The following is a 6,000-nucleotide window of genomic DNA, read 5'->3' on the forward strand; positions in this document are numbered from 1 at the left end:
CGCCCTCACAGTGAAAGAAAACAGCAATGTGAGTAAAATATACTTATGGTAGCTTGTATACTCTGACGATGCCGAGACAGATGCCAATGTAGCTTCAGATTAACTAATTCTGAAAAGTATTATTTGAAAAAACAAGTCGTACATTGTAAACGAATTTAGTAAAGAGAGGCTAATATTGGTGACTGTAAATAGGTAGTGTACAACTTGATATTGCTGCATATAGGAATAGAAAACGAGATTGGGTGGACAGAAGCGGTTGGAAAGGATAGCCGATCGGCTGAAGACTATGGTGAAATTTTAGACCGGCTGCAGGACTTTCTAGCAAGCGGCTCGTTGGTCTAGGGGTATGATTCTCGCTTAGGGCGTTTTTCTAATAGAATATGCGAGAGGTCCCGGGTTCAAATCCCGGACGAGCCCTGTTATCTCACTGCTTTTTAGTGAAAAGTCACCAATTGGATTCTGACATCTTTGCAGTTGTTCGAATTGAATTATATTTGAGCTCCAGAGGACAAAGTGCAGAAGTTTCCAAGGCGCAACACACACGGAGCAAAAAAAAATGTCTCAAGATGATGTGGAGATTGAAGCTGAATGTGAATTTACCCCAATTTAGGCGGTCTCATTGATATTAGATGACGGGATCGAGAAACACATATCCAAGTTTGCCGATGACACAAAGATAGACAGAATTATGAGCAGTGTGGATGGACGAATGAGATTACAGAGAGATATTACTCGATTAAGTGAATGGGCAAAACTGCGGCAAATGGATTTCAACGTAAGCAAGTTTGAGGCCGTCCACTTTGGACCTCAAAAAGATAGATCAGAAAACATATCAATGGATGTTACTCCAAAAAATTGACCTCATGACATTTTGTGTGGATTCGCTTGTTTCCAAAGTCTGCCAAACTTTTAAAAGTTACCAACGCATTGCAACAGGAACCTTATGGCCCGTACGGGGATCGAATCCGCGGCCTTGGCGTTATTAGCACCACGCTCTAAGCAACTGAGCTAACCGGCCATCTATGTAGCTTAGCTTTATGGGCTTACCCGCGTGTTGGGTAGTTTGTGTTTATTTTTACACCAGCTGACAGGGTTTTGCAACGAATATTGAATAAACCACATCCCTTAAACATTGTTACTTGTTTCTGTATATACTGTCGAGGATGTAGATCAAAATTAACAAACAAAGAGCACTTTAATGTAACAAATTAAATTCCGATCAATAATATTTTACTCACAATGAACAGACCATCCATAAAACACTGCCCCGCTATAAAACCTGTGGGCAGGACCCTGAGCTACTGTGAAAATGATATCACCGCAACGTGATTCGATCACGCTGCGTTTCGACGTTGAGTCAGATGTCTGTCTGTCTATCCGTCTGATTGGGTCTCTGCCTTATTCTCAGGCCAGGCTTTTTCTTTGCTGGCTGCAGGCCTCGCTCCCCGACTGACTGAACAACTACCGGGCCGTGTGTCAGAATCAATGACTGTGACTGACTGTCTGCCCATTTATGGCCACATTTCTGAGTTCCTGCCTTCGCTCCGTGTCGCAGGCCTGTCTCTGTCCCTTCGGATCACAACACACCCACAAGCTTCACGACTGAACGCAGGTTTGGTCAGTCTGTCCTCGCAGGTCCTTCGGAAGCGAATGATTTTGAACTGAATTATTTTTCCTGAGTGACTTGTGAAGTTTGGTTCAGTGATATTTTTGCGAAAGAGAACGGAGGAAATAGTTAGTGTGCAACTCGACATTTCTCTACATCGGAATAGAAAACGTGATTGGATGGATAGAAGAGGTCTGAAAGGATGGCCGATCGGCTGTGTGTGGCACCGAATTCTGCAGTAACAATGTTTTCGGGATGTGGTTTATCCAATATTCGTTGGAATACCCTGTCAGCTTGTGTGAAAATAAACACAAACTACCCAACACGCGGCTAAGACGTATACATGGTCGGTTAGCTCAGATGGTTAGAGCGTGGTGCTAATAATGCCAAGGTCGCGGATTCGATCCCCGCACGGGCCATGAGGTTCCTATTGAAATATTTTGGGAACTTTTAGAAGTTTGGCAGACTTGAGCAACAAGCGAATTCACACAAAATGTCATGAGGTCAATCATATGTTTTCTGATCTATCTTTTTGAGGTCCAAAGTGGACGGCCTCAAACTTGCTTACGTTGAAATCCATTTGCCGCAGTTTTGCCCATTCACTTAATCTAGTAATATCTCTCTGTAATCTCATTCTTCCATCCACACTGCTCATAATTCTGTCTATCTTTGTGTCATCGGCAAACTTGGATATGTGTTTCTCGATCCCGTCATCTAATATCAATGAGACCGCCTAAATCGGGGTAAATTCACATTCAGCTTCAATCTCCACATTATCTTGAGACATTTTATTTTGCTCCGTGTTTGTTGCGCCTTGGAAACTTCTGCACTTTGTCCTCTGGAGCTCAAATATAATTCAATTCGAACAACTGCAAAGATGTCAGAATCCAATTGGTGACTTTTCACTAAAAAGCAGTGAAATAACAGGGCTCGTCCGGGATTTGAACCCGGGACCTCTCGCATATTCCATTAGAAAAACGCCCAAAGCGAGAATCATACCCCTAGACCAACGAGCCGCTTGCTCGAAAGCCCTGCAGCCGGTCTAAAATTTCACCATAGTCTTCAGCCGATCGGCTGTCCTTTCCAACCGCTTCTGTCCACCCAATCTCGTTTTCCATTCCGATATCCAGCAATATCAAGTTGTACACTACCTATTTCCAGTCACCAATATTAGCCTCTCTTTACTAAATTCGTTTACAATGTACGACTTGTTTTTTCAAATCATACTTTTCAGAATTGGTTAATCTGAAGCTGCATTGTCATCTGTCTCGGCATCGTCACAGTGTGCAAGCTACCATAAGTATATTTTACTCACATTGCTGTTTTCTTTCACTGTGATGGCGAAGAGACAAAAATGTGGAGACATTAGCAACGAATTTATCAGCTGGGTTGCACCTTTACTTTTTCGACCGTCTCAGTCTTTTTTTCCTTTACCTTTCCCTGCTGGTGTTGCAGGTTAGATCAGCCTTTCCCGTTCCAGGAAGCCTGAGAAGTCCATCAGGGGACAACATGGAGACAAGAGACAAGGAGAGATAGAGAGATTCATGCAAATAGAGTCGCTTATAAATGGGTGGTTCTGCAAAGTAGCAGAATTTTAGTTGCAGATTGGGCAAGATTCTTTCTTGTGTATTTGAATTTTGCAAGAGTACATTGGGCACCCAATTAAAAGCGCCGGCCACTCTCGAGTATCTCTCTTGCTCTGTGAGAGATAAATGAAGTGATTTAGATCCAGTTCATTCATTTGAGCATTGAACGGATCTTTAAACAATAATTCAGCGAGCAGAAATCAAACCTGCGAAGGAAAACTCCATTTGATCTTGAATTTAACGCTTCAACCACTCGGCGATCGCAGCGGCACTTGGCAGTCCTTGCATGGCTGTCGAGGCTACTTTAAACTGCCAGTTGCTTCAAACGATGCCCGATAGACCGGCGTTGTCTTGTAGCTTTCCCAGGAGCTTCATTTGATTCGGTGGGTCAAGTTTGGGAAATTGAATGATTTTCACCGCCAGCTTGTGGTAGCATATTACCTCATTTTCATTACCGGTAATGAACCACTGCAGCCACTGCAGAATTCGGTGCCACCCACAGCCGATCGGCCATCCTTTCAGACCTCTTCTATCCATCCAATCACGTTTTCTATTCCGATGTAGAGAAATGTCGAGTTGCACACTAACTATTTCCTCCGTTCTCTTTCGCAAACATATCACTGAACAAAACTTCACAAGTCACTCAGGAAAAATAATTCAGTTCAAAATCATTAGCTTCCGAAGGACCTGCGAGGACAGACTGAACAAACCTGCGTTCAGTCGTGAAGCTTGTGGTTGTGTTGTGATCCTAAGGGACAGAGACAGGCCCGCGACACAGAGCGAAGGCAGGAACTCAGAAATGTGGCCATAAATGGGCAGACAGTCAGTCGCAGTCATTGATTCTGACACACGGCCCGGTAGTTGTTCAGTCAGTCGGGGAGCGAGGCCTGCAGCCAGCAAACAAAAAGCCTGGCCTGAGAATAAGGCAGAGACCCAATCAGACGGATAAACAGACAGACAGATAGACAGACAGACATCTGACTCAACGTCAAAACGCAGCGTGATCGAATCACGTTGCGGTGATATTGCTTTCTCAGTCGCTCAGTGTCCTGCCCACAGTTTTTATAGCGGGGCAGTGTTTTATGGATGGGCTGTTCATTGTTCGTAAAATAATATTGATCGCAATTTAATTTGTTACATTAAAGTGCCCTTTGTTTGTTAATTTTGATCTGCATCCTCGACAATGTATACAGAAACAAGTAACAATGTTTCAGGGATGTGGTTTATTCAATATTCGTTCAAAAACCCTGTCAGCCGGTGTAAAAATAAAGACACACTACCCAACTCGTGGGTTAGCCCATGAAGCTAGTCTGTATGCATGGTCGGTTAGTTTAGTTGCTCAGAGCATGATGCTCATAACGCCAAGGTCGCGGGTTCGAGCCCCGTGCATGCCATAAGGTTCCTATTGAAATATTTTGGTAGCTTTTAAAAGTTTGGCAGACTTCAGAAACAAGCGAATCCACACAAAATGTCATGAGGTCAATTTTTTGGAGTAACATCCGTTCATATGTTTTCTGATCTATCTTTTTGAGGTCCAAAGTGGACGGCCTCACACTTGTTTACGTTGAAATCCATTTGCCGCAGTTTTGCCCATTAAGTTAATCTAGTAATATCTCTCTGTAATCTCATTCTTCCATCCACACTGCTTATAATTCTGTCTATCTTTGTGTCATCGGCAAACTTGGATATGTGGTTCTAGATCCCGTCATCTAATATCAATGAGACCGCCTAAATTGGGGTAAATTCACATTCAGCTTCAATCTCCACATCATCTTGAGACATTTTATTTACTCCGTGTGTGTTGCGCCTTGGAAACTTCTGCACTTTGTCCTCTGGAGCTCAAATATAATTCAATTCGAACAACTGCAAAGATGTCAGAATCCAATTGGTGACTTTTCACTAAAAAGCAGTGAGATCACAGGGCTCGTCCGGGATTTTTCGCATATTCCATTGGAAAAACGCCCAAATCGAGAATCATACCCCGAGACCAACGAGCCGCTTGTTAGAAAGCCCTGCAGCCGGTCTAAAATTTCACCATAGTCTTCAGCCGATCGGCTATCCTTTGCAACCGCTTCTGTCCACCCAATCTCGTTTTCTATTCCTATATACAGCAATATCAAGTTGTACACTACCTATTTCCAGTCACCAATATTAGCCTCTCTTTACTAAATTCGTTTGCAATGTACGACTTGTTTTTCCAAATAATACTTTTCAGAATTAGTTGATCTGAAGCTGCATTGGCATCTGTCTCCGCATCGTCACAGTCTATTGTGAGGGCGAAGGGACATAAATGTGGAGACATTCGCTCCGAATTTATCAGCTGGATTGCACCTTTATTTTTCCGACCGTCTCAGTCTTTTTTTCCTTTATGTTTCCCTGCTGGTGTTGCGGGTTCGATCAGCTTTCACCGTTCCAGGAAACCTGAGAAGTCAATCATGGGTCAACACAAAGAGACAAGAGACAGGGAGAGATAGAGAGATACATGTGAATAAAGTAGAGTATAAATGGGTGGTTCTGCAAAGTAGCAGAATTTTAGTTGCAGATTGTGAGATATTCTTCCTCGTGTATTTGAATTTTGCAAGAGTACATTGGGCACCGAATTAAAAGCGCCGGCCACGCTCGAGTATCTCTCATGCTCTGAGAGAGATAAATGAAGTGAATTAGATCCAGTTCATTCATTTGAGCATTGATCGGATCTTTAAACAATAACTCAGCGGGCAGAATTCGAACCTACGAAGAAAAACTCCATTTAATTTTGAATTTAACGCTTCAATTCCTCGGTGATCTCAGCGGCACATGGCAGTTCTT

General features: G+C 43.1%; 4 non-coding genes across 4 annotated transcripts; 2 read left to right on the top strand and 2 right to left on the bottom strand.

Moving 5' to 3' along the window:
• Positions 1-327: 327 nt before the first annotated feature.
• Positions 328-417, top strand: trnap-agg (transfer RNA proline (anticodon AGG)). Its single transcript is given in 2 exon segments — positions 328-363; positions 382-417. It is a non-coding gene; the product is annotated as a tRNA-Pro (tRNA).
• Positions 418-944: 527 nt separating this feature from the next.
• trnai-aau (transfer RNA isoleucine (anticodon AAU)) lies at positions 945-1,018 on the bottom strand. The gene has a single exon. It is a non-coding gene; the product is annotated as a tRNA-Ile (tRNA).
• A 933-nt stretch (positions 1,019-1,951) lies between these two features.
• On the top strand, positions 1,952-2,025 carry trnai-aau (transfer RNA isoleucine (anticodon AAU)). The gene has a single exon. It is a non-coding gene; the product is annotated as a tRNA-Ile (tRNA).
• A 507-nt stretch (positions 2,026-2,532) lies between these two features.
• On the bottom strand, positions 2,533-2,622 carry trnap-ugg (transfer RNA proline (anticodon UGG)). Its single transcript is given in 2 exon segments — positions 2,533-2,568; positions 2,587-2,622. It is a non-coding gene; the product is annotated as a tRNA-Pro (tRNA).
• Positions 2,623-6,000: the final 3,378 nt, after the last annotated feature.

Source organism: Heptranchias perlo, chromosome 20 (assembly GCF_035084215.1).
Source record: "Heptranchias perlo isolate sHepPer1 chromosome 20, sHepPer1.hap1, whole genome shotgun sequence".
NCBI classification, from domain to species: Eukaryota; Metazoa; Chordata; class Chondrichthyes; order Hexanchiformes; family Hexanchidae; genus Heptranchias; species Heptranchias perlo.